This window comes from Leptinotarsa decemlineata, unplaced genomic scaffold, assembly GCF_025532065.1.
Source record: "Leptinotarsa decemlineata unplaced genomic scaffold, Ldec_3_MD MMD2_tig00026282_RagTag_RagTag, whole genome shotgun sequence".
NCBI lineage: Eukaryota > Metazoa > Arthropoda > Insecta > Coleoptera > Chrysomelidae > Leptinotarsa > Leptinotarsa decemlineata.
In genome coordinates, this window is record NW_027412668.1 from 14810981 (window position 1) to 14833692 (window position 22712).

At 34.8% G+C, this 22712-nt stretch overlaps 1 protein-coding gene across 1 annotated transcript in view; it reads left to right on the plus strand.

The window, feature by feature from the left end:
* Positions 1–6530: 6530 nt before the first annotated feature.
* Positions 6531–22712, plus strand: part of LOC111506097 (uncharacterized) — a 314210-nt gene continuing 298028 nt past the window's right edge. The window contains 3 exon segments of the mRNA XM_074179876.1: positions 6531–7319; positions 7453–7666; positions 10324–10512. The gene's annotated coding sequence lies outside the window, so the exon portion shown is untranslated.

Genomic DNA, 22712 nt, shown 5'->3' on the forward strand with positions numbered 1-22712 from the left:
AACAATTCCTGAGCGATGCTCACGGAACGGGTTAAAATTCAACATTTTTGAAACGAACTTCGTTGCCACACGCTTCATGTCCAAAATTTTCGGAAACATCGCATGGCATGAGCTAACCGATTTGCCGACACCCTCAGCAACATCTTCAATAGTTATTCGACGATTCTCCATGAGAGTTTTCCTCACTTTCTCAACATTTTCATCTGTTTTTGATGTGCTGGGGCGTCCAGTGCGAGCGTCGTCATTCACATTTTTTCGACCTGCTGTGGAAAGCTTGTACCACTTGTAAACATTTTTCTGACTCAGATTAAAATCACCGTATTCCACTGTCAATCTTTCAAGTGTTTTTAAGCACTTAATTCAATTTTTTACACAAAATTTAATGCAAATTCTTTGATCCGATCAATTTATTCGACTTTTATGCCTCTCATCAACAAATTGATATTCTGAACAGCGTAAACTGTGAACATATGTTCGAGACGAGTGTACCAACTTAAAAAAATCGCCAATCGAATGTACGTAGCCAGCAAAATTTGGACATTCACCTTATTTTTTTAACAGTCAACGTTACATTTTCTGTTTTTGTGACCAGAAAGGTTTAACACTATTTATTAGAAACCATAATTTATTACCTTTCTAAGCAGATCAATATTTTTACAGACAGCAAGAGCGCCCTAGGGACTCTGACAAACCCGAAGGTGACATCAAAACTGGTCTGGGAATGCCATGAAGAACTGAATGAACTTGCAAAGAGGAACAAATTAACTTTATCTAGCTTTATCATTACCTGTGATTCCTGAGTGCCAGGGCATTCAGGAATCACAGGTAATGATAAAGCTGATGAATGCGCTAGACGCGGATCATCAACTTCATATATAGGTCCTGAACCAGCTCTGGGGGTACCAAATTCATTGATACGAAACCAGATTGGGACATGGACCAATAAGAAGCACACAGAGTACTGGAGAAAAGTACCTGGCAACAAACACAGTAGAACCTTCATTAGGGAACCGTCAGAGAAAGAACCGAAGAACTACTTCAATATAGTAGGGATCGGCTCAGAATAATTACAGGGTTACTAACCGGTCATTGTCCGCTTAGAGGACACCTGAATAAAATGGGGCTGTACAACGGAGACCTCAGCTGCAGATTATGCAACGAAAGGATAGAAACAGCTCTACACATCTTATGCGAATGTAAGGCACTGAATCACAAGAGGCAGGCAATATATGGACGTACAAAAGTACGCCCAGAAGAATATGACGAACATCCAACAGAACCTGTACAAACTAGTACAGAGAACGAGACTGATGAATGGGTGTCATGAGAAGATGGGAGAATAAACGCAATAAGCCCAAGAGGCTGCAGTGTTTCTGGAGACTTGGACTGAATGGACAAGTCAGACAGCTCCCAAGGTACAAAAAAAACTACCTTACCTTATTTATGACGAAGGTGAAAAAGAATTAAATAAAAATATATACACAGTGGATAGTTATAAATGATTTTATTTTCCTCATTGCTAAAAACTACGGAATAGCAGAACGGTAAAATATTTTAACACACTTTCATTAGCTTCATCAGAATATATGTATGTATGTATGTTTGTTTGTTTGTTACCCTCAAGGTCGGGATCTGTATTTGACAGAATCACACGTGTTAGGAATCACAAGTTAAAAGGTAAAACAGATTTTAAACATATTCGTGGGCAGATGGCGCTGTACGTAACCTCCTTGATATAATTCGAACTCACTTTACATGTATTTCTTCATTTGAAAAAAGTATTTTTTTTATTAACACGCGCGCCTGCTGCCTTATTTGTAAAACTCCTTTGCGTGCCTGCTGCCTTGGACTTGGTAGCTGATTTTCAGGCTCCCTCACCTGAATCGGAAAATATCAATGGTCATTTTTCTAAACAATATACGGTTGAATATTACTGGAGTTTTTTCCAACACCAAATCGTTATGTTTAACACCTCGACACGTGTTTCGATCACCAAGTGATCATCTTCAAAGAGGAAGATAAAACTAGAACTAACGGGAAGCTAACGCTATTTATGCTATATAGATATTTCATAAGGTAAACCATCCAGGTGTATCACCCATACAGGTATACCAACCTAAATTAATTTTACAATTTTGCCTTATCTATTATTTTACAATATATGTTTAACTGTTATATACTGTATATAAAACAATTTTCAGCTTTATAAAAATTAATTTCATAATATTGCCTATCTAAATTAATTTTTGCAATGTGTCCTTATGTAGTGATCAGTAAACCCAACAATATTATTTCAACAAGCTATATAGTATGGTCTTTGGTATAGGTCCGTCATCGTTATTCATAATATTATTAAATATGGTGGGCGACTGCTGATTTTTCAGGTCTTCCATATTTATTTTAAGTGTGCTATGTGTTCCTTATATCTTACTTTAATAGATCTTTTTGTCTGTCTATAATATTTTGCATCGCAGTCCTTACATTCATTTTCGTGAATTCCAGACTTTTCCGAATTCCCGACTTTGCCTTTTGGACTTCCCAAAAGGCTCTGTAGTGTATGACTTGTTTTAAAAACCACCTTTATACCTAGTTCCTTGAAAATATTTTCAAAGTTCTTCGTATATTGGTGGTATGGAACTGAGATGTATTTATCTTGGTTTTTGTCCTTTCTGAAAGTCGAGATTTCGTTCATTCTTAACCTAAACTTCTTCTTCCTTATTATGCCATCTACAATACCCCTCGAGAAACCGTTAGTGGCTGCTATTTCCAGTATTGTACGTCTTTCTTTTGTGAACCTATAATGTGTTAGAGGGAAAGTCAAAAGACGATGCACTAAAAAATTCAACCCAGCACGTTTGTGCTCTCGGCAGTGATGTGAATTGTCAGGAATATACCTGTACGTGCTTGTTTATTTTCTAATATATCGTATTCTAACCCTCCATATTGGGTCCTCATCACCAAAACGTCAAGAAATGGTAGTAGTTCCTTATTTTCTAACCCATACGTGAATTTTATTGATGGACATCTATTATTTAAAATGGAAATAAAGTCCTCAATATTCGATTTTTTGGTATCGAATATCGCGAAAATATCATCTACATACCTTAGCCAAATCCTAGGAAAATACTTCGACTTTTCTTTGGTTTCCATTTCGAATCTGCTCATGAACAGGTCCGCCAGGTAGGGGGACCGTTCCTTCCTGTTGTTCATAAAAGCAACCTTCTACCTGGAACCGATTTTGTTTCAGAAACGAATTCATCGATTTCGTTATTATTGAAATTATTTTTCTCTAGTAATTCCCTGAGGTATTGCAAAGTCTGTGGAATTGGGACGCTAGGAAATAAGGAACTAACATCAAAAGAAACCAAAATATCACCTTCTTGCAGAACCATTTTTTTTGTATGTTGTATGAACTCTAAAGAGTTTTTTATACTAAAATTTGGTTCCGCAATAGACAAGGTTTCAAATTCCTTAGTGAGCCACTTTGCTATTTGATAGGTAGGAGCTCCAATAGCTGACACGATGGGGCGCATTGATTTTCCCGGTTTGTGGATTTATGGGAGGCAATATAGTTTCGATACCGTTGGGTTGGAAACTTGTAACTTCCGTTTCAGTTGAGGGGTAAGTATGTTGTCGTATTTCTTGAGGACGTCTTTTACTTCGGCAATCATCTTTGGTAACGGGTTCCTGGACAATTTCGCATACGGTCCGTTAGTAATGACCCTTTCGTAGTAGTCCGATTTATCTAGAATTACTACTTTGTTATCTTTGTCGGTTTTCAAATAAAAAACCTTCTTGTCTTTCAATCGTTTGATAAGTTTCTTTTGGTTTTTATTGTTGTTTATTGAATGCTCCCGTTTATCTGTTATCTTGTTCTTGGAGATTTGATTCCTGACCTTTTCTCGAACTAGTCCCTTCGAAGAATCGAACATATATTGAATCGAACTTTCAGCACTAGCAACGATATCCTCAAGAACTTTCTCGGAAGGCGGGATGCCAAATTTCAAATCGTTGTTCAAAAGGTTGATCTCTTCCTTATCAAACGATTGTGATGAATGATTTTCAACAATAATTATGACTTTCGGAGTGGTTTCTTTCGGTTTGTGCTTAGATATGAGGATTTTGAGTTTCTTATTCAGCGTACACATTTTTCTGATATATTTGATTCAGTCATCCAAAACATTCCTCTCTGAAAGTCATTCCATTGTACGTAATCATTTTCGTATAATCTATATGTTAGTTTTTTATATAGACTACAACTATCTAATTCTAAGAGACTACGGTTAGTGTACAGATCGATTTCTAACTCAAGCCATTTTTCTTTGGCGAATTTTTGGACTTTATCAGCAACTGAAGACTTAATAGGAATATTTACGTTAACAAAATTTGGAAAGACTGAATATAAATCTAAAGCAAATGAACTTTAAACGTTCAAGCCAGTCTCGATATACCTACACAGTAGGTTTAATGGACTGACCCCTATCAGAAAACAACTACTCCCCTGGCTAATACCACGAAGGGCGTTGGATTATATCCGACAGGCGTCAGTGCAGGAATCTTCACAGAAAATTTCCTACATATGCAATTGGCAATACAACTGAAAGAGTCGACCTTCACTTCTGGAACAGCCACACTAGCAGACCGGTTTCGGGCTTGTTAGTCACTCATCAGTGCAATATAGTGACCATCATCGACCTAGAGTCAATGATATTCTACAATTGAAAATCGGAATTCTTTCAGAGTATTTCATTCCTCTTCCGAAGTTGGAGCGAACATCACAAAATGTCACTCCATCTAGTGGACGAGGTACTAACCAACTGCATATCCGTAATTTGTCCGATTCCTCTGAATAAGGAAGAAAACCTTTCTTATTAGTCAGTGGGCTATGCTTGAAGACTGGCAGTAAACAAATCCAAAGCAAATGAACTCCAAACGTTCAAGCCAGTCTCGATATACCTACACAGTAGGTTTAATGGACTGACGCCTATCAAAAAACAACTACTTCCCTGGCTAATACCACGAAGGGCGTTGGATTACATCCAACAGGCGTCAGTGCAGGAATTTTCACAGAAAATTTCCTGCATATGCAATTGGCAATACAACTGAAAGAGTCAACCTTCAATTCTGGAACGTGGCTAATGAGTGGCTAATAAGCCCGAAATCGGTCTGCAAGTGTGCCCGTTCCATGTAAGTACTTATGATGCACTGTTTGGAACCTTTGGTGTAGTAATGAATATTAATGGAGTTTTTTTCCAACACCAAATCGTTATTTTTAACACCTCGACACGTGTTTCGATCACCAAGTGATCATCTTCAAAGAGGAAGATAAAACTAGAACTAACGCGAAGGAACACATAGCACACTTAAAATATGGAAGACCTGAAAAATCAGCAGTCGCCCATCATATTTTGCAACAAAACCATTCCATAGACTTCAGTTCAGTAAGATTAGTTAGACAAGTTAACAACAACAGGCAACTAGATGCCTATGAGAGTGTAGAAATAAGTAAACACAATAATATTATGAATAACGATGACGGACCTATACCAAAGGGCATATTATATAGCTTGTTAATATTAATCTAGTTTGAAAAACTAAAAAAAGTTAAATTTTTTCTTCAAATGAGCTTAAAACAATAACAAACGAAAAATACTAGTATTGTTGTGAAAAAAGCGTGGGCGCTTCGTGCCTTATTTTTTGTATATCAAGCGCCCGTCGCTTTTTTCACAAAAATACTAGTATTTTTCGTTCGTTATTGTTTTAAGCTTATTTAAAAAAAAAATTCAACTTTTCAGTTCAATGTTCTTTAAAATCGTGTTTTTTAGTTTTTTAAACCATATTTATTTGTTTCTTGGAAATTAAGACTCTGAAACTCGAAATTTTGACTTTGATCTTGCAATTTGGAAATTACGAGATTGAACTCGTAACCTTCTGAAATCTTGCCGAGTTAGGTGAGAGTCGTGCATAGGCATAAATATGGGTGGCACGGGGTGGTTGTTGTCCCCCTAATATTTGTATTGTCCTTTTTTTCCATAAATATATTCTCTCTATAACAACAACAGAATAATAAATGCAGAAAATATCAATAAAGAAAGTTGGAAAATTATCAATGAAAATAGGAATAAAATAAAAAATAATGATACTTTAGAACTAACAATCAATGGTAATACTACTACAGATAAAACAACAATAAGTAACCTTCTCAATACATTTTTCATTGACATGAAAACAAATCAACCTAATACAAATGATTTGAAATTATCTTCTTTTTCATACAACAGCTTATTCTTATATCCAACATCACATATAGAAATCCAAGAAATCATTAATAAAACCACAAAAACTACAGCCTCAGGAATAGATGATATACACGGTAAATCTCTTAAAAGTGTCAATGACATAATTTGTCAACCTCTATCATTTATTGTAAATAAATCTTTATGTGACGGCTGTTAAGTTTTGAAATACTCTGTATTAGATATTATTATGTTGTTATGTGAAATTTATATCAAGTTTGGGTTTTTTGTTATTTCACACGGAGATAAGTTGTTGATAACAAGAAAGTGTCAAGCGAAAATAAAAGTTCCTTGAAAAAAGTTGAAAATATAATTTTTTCCCAATTTCTCCATCAGAAAAAAAGCTAAACATTGTGCTGGCCTTTCGACCGGATAACTGACTACGTATTTACAGGTAAAACTAAACATTGTGCTGGTCCTTGAGCCTACGGAGTAAGCAATATGGAAACAAGATGTAAAAGTTGAGCTCTGAAATCCAAGACCGAGGTTCCCATTAACGATTCTAAGCGAGGTGACGGGGAAAACAAGATATCTTCTACCAAGCTGGGTCAATCAAGCAGGAAATCAAATGTACAGTCCACTAAGAGTCATCGTGAGCAGTCAGTAGTATCCAAAGCAAGTACTAAGTATAAAAGAAAAAGGTTGGAAGCGCAATTGAAAGCTGATGAAGAGTTGGCGAGATTATTGAATAAGCAGATGGAAATGGAGCTGATAGAGGATAGGTTGGCTTTAGAACAGGCAAAATTAGAAGAACAATATGACGCAGTAAGTGATGATATGCAGTTTAAAGACAGAAAAGAATTGTCTTCTCAAGATTGGCTTAGAAACAAAGTGAGAGTTGATCGATTCTCTGATGAAAAATTTACCCATGAAATAACAGAGTGGCCAAGTTTCTACCAACAGTATATTTCCACGACAAAAATGTTAGGTTTGTCAAGTGAAGAAAATATGTGTAGACTACGTAAGGCATTGAAAGGTGATGTTTGTAGGTGTGTTGAAGGTTTACTGTTGTCCGCTTCATCGGTGAGTACAGTTATTGACATTTTCATAAGAAAATTTGGTAGATCAGACCTAATAGTTAGAAGTTTAGTCAATAAAGCGAAGAATTTGGCAGTTATTAAAAACAACGACTACAAGAGTTTGAATCATATTGCAGGTGAGGTTTCCAATTTGATTGTTATACTTGAAGCCATGGAAATGACGAATTATTTGAGATGCTCGCAGTTACTTAATGAAATGATACAGAAGTTACCATTTTCAATGCAAATGTCCTGGGGAGAAAAAGCAGCAAAGGCAAGAGGTCAAAACACTTTGGTGGATTTGGGAAAAGGCAGAAGCTGCCAGCTATGTTCAATCAATTGTCAATGTAGGTAAGACTTCCAATCAAATCCTAAATAAAGATAGATATAAATCCACTTTAGTAACTTCTCAGAATTCTCGAATTTCCTCAGTAAAGTGTTTATTTTGCAAAGAAGAACATACATTAGAAAAGTGTTAGAGATTTTTGAACTTGTCAGTTTCTGAAAAATGGAGTTTTGTTAAAACAAATGATATATGCTTTTCTTGCTTGAAAAATAACCACAGAATCAAAAATTGTCGGTTCAAAAGGAAATGTAGAATCAACAATTGCGAAAAATTGCATCATAAAATACTTCATAATGAATCGTTAGAGAAAAATGATGAAGCTTCTACAGTAACTCTGTCAGATGAGGATTCAGCAAATGATTTGAATATACAGGGTGAAGAAACATCTTTAGGCTTAAAATGGGCAGATATAGAATCATGCAAAAAAGTAAATTCTAGGAAAGTTAGTTTCGAAATTTCTGACAAGGATAAAAGTATTTTTTTCAATGTAGAAAATGTATATACTTTGAAAAAAATGGATTTGCCTCTACAAACAATTGATGGTAGGATAATTAAAAACAAATGATCTCACCTCAGGAGGGTAGATTTGGAAAATATGCATAATGTACAGCCAAAACAGCTTATTAGTCAGGATAACTGGGAATTAATTGCAAGTGGTGAAATAATTGAGGGTCCTAAGAATTCTCCAGTTTTATCTAAAACTAAATTGGGTTGGGTTGTACATGGGAATCTACGTCAATTTAGAAACAGAGTAAATGATACTATAGTATTACATATTCGTCATCAAGAGAGTTTTGATAAGCAATTGCATGAAGAAGTTCAATGTTTCTTTTCCACATAGTCTTTTGGCGTGAAAGTCTTGAAAAGAAAAGTACTCAGCCAGGAAGATTTAAGAGCAGAAGAAATAATCAAGCAAGTAACAAGGAAAATTCCAGGTCAGAACCGTTGGGAAACAGGATTACTTTGGAAAGAAGAGGTGAAAATATTACCTGACAGTAAATGTATGTCTTTCAAGAGGTTACAGTATACTGAACGTCGTATGGAAAAATATTTCAGTTTTGTATAAGCTTATAGGAGGAAAATAGAAGAGTATGTTGAAAAAGGATATGTGAAGAAAATAGAAGAATATCCTTCAGAGAAGATAATATGATATTTACCACATTTTGGGGTTGTTAATGAAAATAAGCCAGACAAAATAAGATTTGTATTTGACGTAGCCGTTAAAGTGGAAGGCGAAAGTCTAAATGATTTTTTTCTGAAAGGACCGGATTTATTTAACTCTCTAGGATAATATGGAAATTCAGAGAAAAACCCATAACATTTTCAGCAGACGTGGGAAATGTTCCATCAGGTGGTTATAAGAAAAGAAAATAAACCTGCTCAGAGATTTTTATGGAGGGAAAGTCCAAATGAAGATGTAACTATGTTTGAAATGCGAGTGATGATTTTTGGTGCCATTTCATCTCCATTCTCTGCACAATACATCAAGAACAGAAATGCATTGGAATTTGAAGAAGTATACCCTGAAGCTGCTGATAGCATTATAAATCGTCACTATATGGATGATTACCTAGATAGTGTTTCTACAAGCGCCGAAGCAACAAAACTCATTGAAGAGGTAATAAAAATACATGAGTCAGGTGGTTTTCAGTTAAGAGGATGGATTTGTAATTCAAAAGAAGTTTTGGAAAAAATTCCAGAGTCACTTAGGGGGAAAGATAAAATACTGGATGACAACGGTTCACAGAGGAGATGTTTTAATTTCTTCATTAAATTTCCACAAAGTTAATAAAGATATTTTGACTGGTAAGATTCATCCTACAAAAAGAGATATGTTGAAAGTAGTGATGTCACTTTATGATCCTCTAGGTTTAGTGGGATATTACGTAATTAAGGGGAAAATAATGATACAAGAAGTATGGAAAATCGGTTTAAATTGGGATGAAAAAATTTCTATTGAATTGAATGAAAAATGGTTAGAATGGATCAGTGATTTGAAACAAATTGAATAATTGAAAATACCAAGATGTTATAGCTTTGAAATAATCCAAAATACTTCTTTGCAGTTACATATATTTTGTGATGCCAGTGAGCAGGCATTTTGTGCAGTAGGATATTTCAGAATCCACATTGCAGGTATCACAAAAGTGTCCTTGGTAATGTCGAGAACACAAGTTCCCCAATAAAGCCATTGACAATACCACTTCTGGAACTTCAAGCAGCGGTGATAGGTTCTCGTTTAGCAAGACACATCAAGAAGGAACACTCACTTGAAATCAATAAAACATTTTTCTGGTTAGATTCAAGAATAGTTCTCTGTTGGTTGAGATCAGAGACCAAACGTTTTAAGACTTTCGTTGCACATAGAATGGGAGAAATTCAGGAAAATTCTAACATCTCTGATTGGCACTGGGTACCTTCCAGTATGAATGTAGCAGACGAAGCCACCAGAAGCACCAAGAAAACAAATTTGAATATAAAAGATAGTTGGTTTCATTGTCCAAAGTTCTTGTATCTTAATGAAGAACTCTGGCCAAAATCAGACAAAAATGTATCATGCATTTCTACCGAAGAAATTGAGAAATCATGGTTAAAGCAAGATTTCATTTCTTCACTTCTCAAGTCAAAATTGATTATTTACCTGATTTTACTAAATTTTCAGATTATAACAAGTTTCTTCGAGTTACAGCCTATATTTCGATTTATCGAAAACATGAAGAAAAAGGGAAGAGGTTTGGAGAAACAGAAACTCACATGGCAAGAACTTCTGAAAGCGGAGAGAATTTGGTGCATGAAGGTTCAGGAGAATTGCTTCTCAGAGGAAGTGAAATCATTGAAAAAGACAAACGAGGTACTCAGTAGTAAGTTATTTAAATTATCACCTTGCATTGAAGATGAGGTCATTTGCCTAAGGGGTAGGATTGATTATTTACCTGAACTTTCTTATGAAACAAAACGTCCAATAATTTTGTGCCATCATTTTACCAAACTTTTAGTTGCCTATTATCATAGGAAAAATGGTCATGCTGGACTACAATTTACATTAAATGAATTAAGACAGAAATTTTGGATTTTGCAAGCTAGGAAATTAATCTTAAGAATTTTAAGATTATGTAATTTGTGTGAAATGAAACGTGCAAAACCGCAAATACCGGAGATGGAGCATATTCCAAAAATAAGAATAACAAGACCACCAAGACCATTTAGTTTTGTAGGTATGGATTATTTTGGTCCCATGATGGTTACCATTGGTCGAAGAAGAGAAAAGCGATATGGGATTATTTTTACGTGCCTGTCGATTTTTTAGACAGCAATAATCAACATCATCTGCTATACTCAAAATATGTGACAACATATACAAAAACCTCAATGATAAGAAATTTCCAATTGGTTTATTCTTTGATCTATCCCGGGCATTCGATACAGTTGACCACAGTTTATTACTTGAGAGATTGTATAGAATTGGAATAAGAGGAGTATTCAATGAATGGGTAGCATCATATTTATGTCAAAGGTCGCAAATAGTGGTAATAGATGAAATAAAATCACAACCAGCTTCTGTCTCATTAGGAGTTCCCTTACTAATGATCATTGTTCACTGATAAAAATACATCACAGATCTATAGAGCAGGTGATTCAATTTCAATAAGTATCTAGGATTAGTAATTGATCAGTATAACAGTATAACAAAACTGAGTAGAGTCTGCTTCATAATAAGACAAATACATGGAACAATATCACTAGAAGTACTCAAATTGGCTATTTCGGATTAGTACAATCTAATATATCAAATGGGTTAATATTCTGGGGAAACTCAGCATACCTAACAAAAGTGTTTGTTATCCAAAAAAAAAAAAATAATTAGATGCATCGCTGGCATACATTGTAGACAGTCATGCAAGACAGTTTTTAAAGATCTAGCTATTTTAACACTACCGTTTCTATATATTTTGCTCATAACTATGAATATCAAAAGAAATGAATCACACCATACAAAAAACCGATTGATACATGATCAAAATACTCGTAGAGGAAATGAACTGAGACTCCTTACTCACGATTAGTCCTCGGACAAGACTCGGCAAGCTATCAAGGAGTCATATGTTATAACAAAGCAACTAGGTTACTAGGAAATATTGAAAATTACAATACATTCAAAAAAGCTTTAATAGACCTTCTCCTAAAAAATGCTTTTCTCAATGTCGAAGAGTTTTTAGATTTTAATGTATCAGCTGCTTTTTCTTCAGTTTTTGTAACTAGTCTGATAAATATTGTACCAGTAATGTATATATTATATGTGTATGATATTTTAATGATGAATAAATTCTATTCTATTCTATTCTTCTCATTTAGAGACCGCCTCATTAGGGAAAGCAATTTTCTCCCCCTGGAGGGCTTTGCCACACCAACTAAAATGCTGAATTTCAAGCTTAGGGAGTTGTGAGGGGGTCATACCTTGAAATGCGTTCTTAAGAACAACTTTTCAACACAAAGCTTCAGATTGTCCTTAACTATCCTTTCATTTCTAATAAGTTGAAACAGCCTACTCACCTTCTATTACTCAGAGTTTTTTTGGAAATCAATATCGAACATTTTTTCCATATCTGAATTGTTTGACATTGAAATATTCTCGAAAAACTTAATTGAAACATCCGATGGGAAACGGTCCAACGGTTCGAAATTTCGTTAAAAACACCAGTTCTATAATTCATGGCGACACTCGGCCATTTCCACGGTCCCTTCATTAGATGGTAATCAAGTGTGACTCCGCTGTCCAGTGTTTTATGGAATCCTGCACAGTCATAAAATTCCATTGACAAATACTTTGAGAATGCTCACATCGAATCTGCGCGGTCCCTCTCGTGTTTTACAGCATGTTGAAATGGCCAAATTAGAAATCGGGCGCTTATCGACTGAGACATACGAGGGGTATTCGATAATGTCGATATTATTATTTAAGGAAATCTTTTTGTACATTCATTTCATAGTAGCACTGAAATTATAAGTTCGCGCACTTATGCTTTTGCTCAGGGCCGTACTGAAAAAAAGTATACAGTGGTTGCAGTAATGCGTGTATCATCATAAAACATATTTACACCACGAGCGGTGTATGGTACATGTTTAATGTGTATATGTACCGTACATACTTTTTTGTTACTTTTGTTTCCATTATACAGTAGTATAATCATTAACCTGAACCAACCTCTGCTCTGCTGAAAGAGTTTTTTTCAGATAATATTTTTATAAAAGCTTTTCCGTGAGTTCCGTCATGTGATTTTCTTCTGTTCTCTTTATCTTATTGAAATATTTCCAGATCTTTTACCGCGCCATAGATTTAAGTATCTCCACAGCTGGTTCAAACCCATATGGTGTTGACGAATATCAAAAATAAATTATGCTCCCCAAGGCGATCAGTTGCATAGCCAAGCTTCGAAATCGATCGTTGAGAGAGATTAGTACACTGCCTTTCACTGCAGCGCTCATTGCAAGTCAACTAGGACAATCTGGTTTCTTTTTGAATATCTGTGTATACATTAAGTGTTTGAATTGCAAAACTAGTACTTTTCGAAGGGAAGTAATTGAATATTTTTACTGAAAAATTTCTGATACTGAGTACCACTCTCAAGGCGGGTTGGCTTTCCTTGTTCATCTTTCACTGCCTGAACCACTGTGCATGCTGTTTTTGGCGAGTGCATTGGCTTGGGATGTGGGGGTTGAGCAAACCGGTTCTGTTATTCCCTAACTGAATGGCATCCCAATGATGGCTCAATCTTAAGGTGTGTGTATCCGTGCCGAGAGAATGACTGACACTGAGCCTATCAGCTGTCTCTACGGAACCTTCGAGATACCGGGAGTCCTCTTGCCATAGCATCGCCTTGTCACGGTAATGCGGGGCTCTACCGTGATTGACCTTCTTTCCTTAGATACTCGTGGGACAGAGTAAAATTAAAAATTATTTCTGATGCTGAGTCTACAGAAGAGATGGATGTCGAGCTCACGACTCCAACTGACTTCCCTGTAAATTTAGATCAGGAGCGAGAGCTTCTCAACTCTCCTACTCCTGATTCAATAACTGGTGTTGCAGCCAGGAAACTACTGAGTCGTCTCCTCAAGGGTGGGGTAACTTATGAAACCGCCTTGCACCAAATTCTTGAGCGGCATAAGAAGAATCTGTCTCAGGTGGAGGAACAAACCCCCTATGAGCAGGTTGGCAAACTTTTGCGCTCAAATGATGATCCACCAAAACCAGAGGCGAAATAGCTCTTCACGGTTGAATCTAAGGCATCGTCAGGTGTAGCTGACGTGCAAAAACCCTCATATGGGAAGGTTATCGCGGGTATCGAGGTGGGAATCTTGCACCTTGACTATCCGACTACCTCATTAACGATGAAACAGCACAGCATATACTTTGTGCCTGGCCCGCTTGGGACTGAATCAGGTTTTTATAGTTCGGCAGAGCCGTACTCTTACCATCTGACCTGAAAGACCACTCACCATAAAAACTAATCGGCTTCGTCAAGAAGCTGGGTTTATTTGGTCGAGTGTGAATAGGTGTGAGCCACAATAAACCCTTGCGGGTTGCGGTGAAGGGTTGAATAGACCCACTCACTTTGGACCTAACCTAACCTAACCTAATCACTCTCATACCGAAAAAAATTCGAAATCTCCAATGTTAGGTATGTTAGGGTCGAAATTCAGATTTTATACATTCGTTATGTTGAATATCAAATTGAAAATTTTTCATTCTCATAATTCATAAATGACATTATTTCAACAGTCTTCGTGGGATTTTAAAGTAAACTTTATATTTTATTGAAATTTTAGATATTTAAACATATAGTTGAAATAAGAAAATCAAGTTCAGATCAAATCATGATTACGTGTCGCTATTCCCAAAGAAGAAGTTATTACAGTCTTGTTCACTATAAAATGAATATAATATATTTATATATGTATATATCAAGTGATAAAAATTGCGTTTCAGAACCCGACTATTTAGAATAGTAAATTCAACTTCAGGAATAAGTGAGCAAAATATTAATAAAACGAAACAATTACCAAAAGATTATGTTGAAACATTTAGAACAACAAGAGATAGTAAGAGAAATGGAAAGAACGTAAAAGTGAAAGAGAGAAGAAGTAAACAGAACACACGAGAATAACAAGAAAGTGAACGAAAACGGAAAGAACTTTTTTGGAACAATTTGAACAAGAAGAAACGAAAAGGAGATTCGTTAGTGAGCTTTTTTTGTTCAACACATATCAGTAGAATAACCAGAATTCGTTCATTTGGAGCTTCATGAACATAAATTGAAAGGGGTTTATTTTTTAGAAGAGATTAATTTTTGGGAAAAAAAGGTTTCATGAACATCTTTAATGACTGTTTTTTTTAAAGGTGCGAGTGAAACAAAACAATAAATGATCAAATACTCAAGTGAAATCAAAGGTTTCATTAGTCCTTTTCCAAAATAACCCAATTTTCGAAGAGCATTATAGTACACCAAAAATTGAATACAGCTTATTCAAGTGAAACTTTATTGTTAGATTTTCACTGTACAGTTTCGCCATACAAGGTTTCAGACTTTCAATTTGAAGTGAGGCCCAAAGTAATTACATCTGAATACAACAATTATTTTTCAAAAATGGTGCACCAAATGATGCATTATATTGCTGAAATTATATTTTTCAACTATAAAATGGCGAATGATAGAAAGTTACGGCAAATGACATCATAGAATTGGGACATAAAATAAAAAATACTTCACCAATTCAAAAAAATATCGTTTACGTAAAAACTTATTTAATATACTATCTTTCTGGGGATATTTCCTAAACAACTGAAGCTGTCACTGCTGGAATCTATACACACTGGATGAAAATTGATGAAAAAGTAGGTAACCACCAACTTTTGAAAAAATATTTCTATTGACATATTATATACAATTGATTGATTTTTTCTATGTATATGAAGTGTTTAGTAGAAGTTAACACGGTTATATCCAAGGAAGATCTTTTTCAGTTTACCGAAAATATATTAACTATGTTTCATGAAACAAAAATCATTAGCCTCAGAAATGTTCTTAGACCTTTCCGAAGCGAATGAAACTGAACGAAATCAAACAGTTTGTATGAAGAATCGAGGAATATGTCCACATAATATGTATATAAATTCAAAATATTATAATCAAATATCGAAATATCACACGGTAGCATTGTCGGTCAATTTTTTGTCGTTATATTTCGTAAATAATTTATGTGTAGCTAGTATTGAAAAACAACAATTAATCAAAAATTATGCCGATGACACTTCAACCTTTTATGTGGTTGATATCGTTTTTTTGAGCAAAGATCTGAGCATACATAGGAACACACTGCGGAAAACGACTTGGTTTTATACTTTTTATACTACGTAGTGATTTATATGGAAATTCGAGCAACTGCTAATAATGAAAAGATTTAAGTTGATTCAAATGCTTGATATATGCCTTCTGTTGAAGTCAAAATAAGAATATAAAGTTTTCGTTTCACGTTGTTTGTTTTCATCTGATGATTTTTGCAATTGAGAAATTTCAAGAATTGATTGACTACAAACACTGACTTAATCACACTGACTTAATCACGCATACTTAGTATGACTATGTACAGATACATACAAATTAGTAAACAAATTGGCGAAGTCGCCAATATACGTATAGTTATGGTTTTGAGATAAATGATTAGTTGTTTGGTTCTCTCGTTCTCACCTCTGAGTTATCCAAATCTTGGTATTCCTTGTCTGGGATATTTGTGAATGAAGCTCAAAGACTTGTGTATTCGGTCTTATTCTCAGTTCTTTTCTAAAGAATAAATCTTCATGTATCGTCTAGATTTTGGCGAATGCATACTTTTTCAATTACACAAAAAGTACATTTTTTCAGTGTCTATATTACGGTTCGATTCACTTTTTACGAATAATGTATAAGGTATATATCTAGCAATACTATCTCGTGAGGAGTTTCGTGACTCGACATGAAGGAAAAATATTGATTTCTTGTCCCATAACAAATAATTATTGTACAAAATCGTGTTTATATTCGAAAAGGAATAACTTATAGTTACATGATTGAATGATATGACGAATAGATTAGCCAAATTAACTGAGAAAATTGAAGCCATAGACTGTATACTCTGTTTCCAAAATAAGGATAGCCAGCATAAGAAAACTAGAAACCGTGACACATATACAGTTGGTGCAATTCAGAATGAGTTTCTGTTTTAGAATTATCCAAATGACGTTTTAAAATTCAGGAAATTCTGGTTAGTTCCCGAAGATATTTGGAAAGATCCGAAATTCGCCAATTTTGTTTTATTTTTTTTTGGCATTATTCTAGAAGATAGAAACCATCACCAATTCCAATTCCTTACATAGATCAGACAACTCACTGATATCGCCACAATTCTTTGATAAGTTGATTTTAAAGTGCCATTGGAAAGATCTCTAATATGGGAATTTTTTTCCTGTTTCAAATGACTTTGTATATCTTTCAAAATGCATAGCATAGGTCTTATCCAAGATAGTTCGTTACTAAGGCGTTTTCACTTATTTCAGTATTAGTAAAATAATAGTACTCTATCTGGCATCTGGCATATAAATTGAATGTGCCTATTTACGTATACACCTGAATATTTTGTAAATGTTTTTTCTTTAGGTATGAACTGTTCAGTTGGAGTGCTGATTCGAATTGTATCGAAGTTATGAGCCATTTTGTTGTTGCAGCAAAATGGTAGATGATGTGTTTTCTAATATCAATTTAAGTAATTTATCACCTATACGGTAATTTTCGAACAGTGGGGATGTCGGATGTATATCTTTAAGTTCATTCCACGAATTACCTTTTTAAAATAGCTAAATCACCAAAGAAACCTAATATATCTCTACTAATTCTCAATTGAAATATTTTGTTCACGAAAACATTAAAGAGCAAAGGAATCAGAACTGTACCCTGAGGCATATGTATTAGGTCAAATGTGAATACTCTTATTCAAATTTGAATTTGTCAAAAAATAAAATGCATGATATCACTAGGTATTCCATACTCAGTAGCGGTTGGGATTACTGCAGATATCGTCTATCTTCACGAACTGATGTCAATGTCGGAGAAAAAACTGAAATTATTGTAGGCTATTGTCAAATATGGAAAATAATCATGAAATAATTCAAATAAATTCAAGCAAATATATGAATAAAATATGTTTCAACCTCAACTTCAATATTTTGACACAAAAACACTCAGTATTCACAATCTCACCTTTTAATATTCCAAGTTCATAAACATCAAAATTGATATGATTACAGGATATAGAAATATAAAACAATCTCCAAATACGCAACGTTGCACAGATGCGTATTAAGCGTTTCACCTTAGTACGGTGCCCCAGCAAAGTTGCAACCTCAGCATAAGAATCTTCATAAATATTGAGCATATGAATCTTTATAAATATTGGGGGAGGTCAAGATAACAAAAAGAAAGTATTGAGTATTCACAGTATTCACTCTTCAGAAACTGTTGCAGAGCATTTGTAGAATGCAGCACATCTCCTTTTGTTCGATCCTGCTGAGTAGCAGTTTAATGTAAGTTTTTGGTGATTCCTTTATATATATTTTTTATGAGGGTTGGGTGAAACAGCAATGACTCCTCTCGTAATGAACAAAGCGAGTACTGGTTACTAATCGATATAGTTCCCAATAATAAAATTGTGGTGAGATTGGTATACGAACATGAATAAAGATATCATCAGTGAATGTGCAGTCACAAATTGGGAGTTGGTAGTATTTTGATGTCATTAATTGAAATGGCCAATGTTTGATTGAAATTTTGCAACTCTCTCAGTAAATTACTAAGGTCATGGAGGAGTATGGATGGGTCTAAAATTTTTATGGGGGTTGATTATTTAGTTATTATATGCTATATATACATATATACACACATATTATATATGTACAAGGTTAATCAAAAGACATATTTACAGATAGTATCTTGTATGGGTGACATATTCTGATTGAGGATCTGTCTGTGGTTCAGGGGAGTTAAGTAGAATCTTGGATTGAGATATTCTGATTGAGTTGATTAGGGACTGATTTCGTCACATCTCTCAATTCTCTATTTCTGTGTTGTCTTTTGTTTTGGCAGTCCATGGGTCATAGTAGGGGAGAATACGACCTACGTGGACTATTTCTTTTTTTTATTTCGTGATCTACTTCTTCTATTTTATTGCTGATGGAGTATGGGCCGAACCATCTCAGTAATAGCTTTTCACTCTTTCCTACTGGGGTAAATACTTAGACTTTGTCTCTGTTTTTGATACCAAGATCTTCTAGAGTTTGAAGCCGTGCCACTGTGTCACAGGTCTTAGAAAATACAAAAGGAAAGTCAGATACTTTTTAGGTGAGTTTCAGTACATTATCTTCTGTTGATTTTTTTCTGAACCCGAATTGTTTTTCAGAAAATAAAATACAAATTCCAAATGCAATCGTTGATTATGAAGTTGGGTAGTTCGATGATATATTCAGGAAACTTTTTGAAGTCTCAGATCTTATGTCATCTACCACAATAGATTTTTTGGTTTTTGCTCGTTGAAAATATTTTCATTTCAGATGTATCATTCGGTGCTGAAAAAAATGTGTTCAGAGTAAATGTTCTCATAAAAGTTTTTTTGAATTCGTTACTCAGACCTTCCTTAAGTGTTTTCATACGTATGGTTGTATGAACTGGCTAGTGTTAAGTATCGGCCTATTCGTCATGTATTTTTTGTACACTTTGTTTTTGTAGCGAATATAATGGATATAACGGATTTCTCGAATTATTTCTTAACAATTTTGATTTTATTATTTGTTGTTTTCAGTTGATTTTATATCGATAGACATTGATAAGCCTTCAGTATTTCAGAGAGCTATTTTTGTATTTTTGTTTTCAATATTCACATAATTCGTGAATCTCTATTATTTTCTATTGAAAACACTTTCCCAACACCAGAACAAAACTTACGGTTTCTCGATGCCCGTTTCGTTAACCAGGTCAGCGTCCTCAGGAGATCAGTCTGACTAAATTTTACTACTATGTTGTTAGTGTTTTTATATAGTGACCTAGGTGGGTAGGTAGGTCTGAGGTGAGTGGGTCTATTCGACCATCCACCGCAACCCACAAGGGTTTATTGTGGCTCACACTTATTGACACTCGGCCAAATAAACCTAGCTTCTTAACGAAGCCGATTAGTTTGTATGGTGAGTGGTCTTTCAGGTCAGATGGTGAGAGTACGGATCTGCCGAACTCTAGGAACCTGATTCGGTCCCCAGCGGGGCAGGCATAAAGTATATGCTCTGCTGTTTCATCATTTTCCAGACAGAGGCGACACACACTGTCTTCCGACAGTCCAAGTCTCTGCATATGATAATTCAAATGACAGTGACCTGTAAGAAGGCCTGTTACACATCGTAGTGCATCCCTACTGTAGACCAACAACTGTTTGGTATCAAGCTTCGAAGGGTGAATGAACGCCTTGGAGTGAGCCAATCCTGGAAGATTCTGCCAGAGGTCCATAAATTTTCTTGCCATCCAGGTGTTCAATGTTTGTTTGGCAAAGCCTAAATCGATGCCAATGACAGGTTCTGGTTCTATGAAGCTGCTTGCAACACCCTCCTTTGAAGGGAGTCAGCAGCCTCATTGCCTTCCAGGCCAGTATGGCCAGGAATCCAGACCAGAGACAATATGCTCCTATCGAGGAGAGTCGTTTTTGGCAGTTTGCTACCAATTTAGACGTTGCTCGGTAGGAGCCAAGAGCTTCCAACGCCGCTTGACTGTCCGAGAATATAGTGACCTAACTCCTACTTGTTACTGATCCTGTGCTAAACTATCTGTTTTTAATATTTGTTATGTATTAGTGATCATCTATAATATTTATCGGTTTTTTATTTAGAATTATTACAAATAAGACCAAACAAAGGACTGGATTATTATGTTGAAACATTCATTGGGATCATTAGAATTATTCAAAATATCAATGTTGATATCAAAAAAACATGCTAGAAGTTTTTTTTTCTGGTCGTGGTCATGCTGGCATTTGAAGTTTTCATTAAACTGGGAGAGATCGATTGACCTGTCAATGTGTGATTCCTAAGTCCATAACAAGCACTTTTTCAAATCATCAGAAATGCAATACTCTTCTCGATGCGCGTTTCATCCAATCAAGTTGGCGTCTTCAGGGGATGAAGAACGGGCGTTGAGTATTGCATTTCTGGTGATTGGGAAAAGGGCTTGTTTTCGATTTATTCTACGCCAGAGGTTCCAATTTCACTTTTTATGTTTGATTCCTAGCGAGTGTCATTCCTAATTTTATGTGTGATTCTTGAGAGAAACAATACTCAATGTGACGATACGTTGTGTTGCCATTAAAACAAGATAATATTGTCTCGTTTTGTGTTATTTCGATCGATAGGAGGAGATTTTTCCCTTGAATATAGCATTTTCAGGAATTTGCCGAATGGGCTTTTGGGAAGAAGTTTTAAAAGCGGCAGAGTGTAAAGACACATATTAATTTAAACCCTGTCAAGTACCTACCTACAATGATGTTTGTAAGGTTTGTTCGGTACAATTGTGAAAACATATCTGTTTCTGTTTAAAATCTGTTTTTCCGTTAATCAGCTGTCACCCCCATACGAACGACAACTCTCAGAATTTGAGAAACTTGTGCAAGCTAAGGACTAACGAGGTCTTACCTTTTAACGCGTGATTCCTAACACGGAATATAATCAACATAAACATATCAATAAATCTAATCAATAATTGCTACGCTTATTGGTAACTGAAACTTTTGACGTTCTCTCGTCTAGAGAAGTTGAGACATGTTGACTAGTTCTATATAAGATAGATAGATAGATATATTTATTTGACAACTTTACACTTGAATGTTTGTTGCAAGTCAGTTAAAATATACATAGAAAAAAAAAACTAGTCACAAGTTAAAAATATTGAATCATAAATTGTGAATAAAATGAAAGATAATTTTCAACATTACAATAATCAGTCTAAAATTTTTGAAAGTATCAAAAAACAAATATTATGTATAAACATGAGCTTCACATATCAGATAAAATAAAATCAAATCTAAATCGGCATAATTGAAGTACTTGAATAATCCTGAGTACTATAAAAACAGTTTTTCAGGAGAATAGTTCTGACTCTGTTTTTGAAGGAGCTTTGTTTGAGCACTTTGAATGAATTAGAAAGATGATTGTAGAGATTGATATTCAATGAATTTTCAATAGACCTTGTGAGTTTGTATCGAGGCTGTATGAACAGATCTGCATTTCTTGTAGCATGATGATGAATATCCTGATGCTGTGAATAGATTGATTTGTTTTTATGGATTTCAAGTAGTTGACTATATATGAATACCGATGGTGGTGGTAGTTTACTCATTTTTTTGAGTTGTGTCATCTGCGAAAAGAACACATTTACCTGGTGACATAAAATGACTGAAGTCATTATATATATATATATATATATATATATATATATATATATATATATATATATATATATATATATATATATATATATATATATATATATATATATAAGTCAATATATCAAGAATAGCAATGGTCCCAGAACGGATCATCTCTGCGGTACACCATTCTTGATAGTTTTATTGTCAGACATGTTTCCATTCACACACACAGATTGGGTTCTGTTATATAAGTACGACTGAAATGCTAGACATAATCTAAAAGAACAAGAGATGAGTTGTCTTTCAGGTATTCTTGTCAAAATGAGACGAGATAAAAAGGGACGTAGTTTTCAATGAAAAGTGAGAATTTTCTAAAGAAAGTCAATCGATCAATTATTCAAGATATACTTTCATATCTGAAGAACATTATTTTCACAAATGAGGGTATACAATGTCAATTAGTTGAGAGAATATGTAAAAATTGAATCTATGAGATTGAATCGTCCGATACATGATGAAAATTCATAACGTATTGAAGAAACACTTCATTGTGCGATTTTCATT